At 41.3% G+C, this 589-nt stretch overlaps 1 long non-coding RNA gene across 1 annotated transcript; it reads left to right on the top strand.

Moving 5' to 3' along the window:
• LOC120019340 lies at window positions 1-589 on the top strand. Its single transcript, XR_005472325.1, has 3 exons — window positions 1-75; window positions 170-244; window positions 457-589. It is a non-coding gene; the product is annotated as an uncharacterized LOC120019340 (long non-coding RNA).

The raw sequence follows: 589 nt of genomic DNA, 5'->3' as shown, positions 1-589 counted from the left end.
TGTTTCTCATGTTTTCAGAGCAGAAGAAGCAGTGGAAATGCTGAAGACCTTTTTATAAACAGGAGAACCCAAATGGTAAGATCTGCAACTGTTATCTTGTAACATGGGTATCTTAAATATTTCCACCTACAGTATGCCTGCAACTTGGATTTTCCCCCTTCTCTTTCAGCCCCCAAGCCCAAGACAAGGAAGGAGTGAGATACTGTTGATGTCCAGCAGGGGGCAATATTCGTTAAGTAATGAGGTGAGGAGCAGAGAACGATCATGAGACAAAGGGAGTAGCTAACAAAGGGTTCTCCTGAAACAGACTTGGAACACAACCATGGTTCCTATGGATTTGTTTGTCTGTCAAAGAAATCAAATGTACTTTTTCATCTTTTCACTTATTCGCTCAGCCTTTTTCATCAGCACTAATTTTTATTTTCATATTATTGATAGTGTTTTATACCCTTACAGCATAGTTTGGATGGACAGTGGACACTATCCATGGCCTGTAAAGTGCCTTGCTGCTATAACAGCCTCTACTCTTCTGGGAAGGCTAGATGTTGGAACATTTCTGTGGGGACTTCCATTCAGCCACAAGAGCATT

Source organism: Salvelinus namaycush, chromosome 24, assembly GCF_016432855.1.
Source record: "Salvelinus namaycush isolate Seneca chromosome 24, SaNama_1.0, whole genome shotgun sequence".
Taxonomy (NCBI): Eukaryota; Metazoa; Chordata; class Actinopteri; order Salmoniformes; family Salmonidae; genus Salvelinus; species Salvelinus namaycush.
This window is presented reverse-complemented; position numbering and strand designations above follow the sequence as displayed.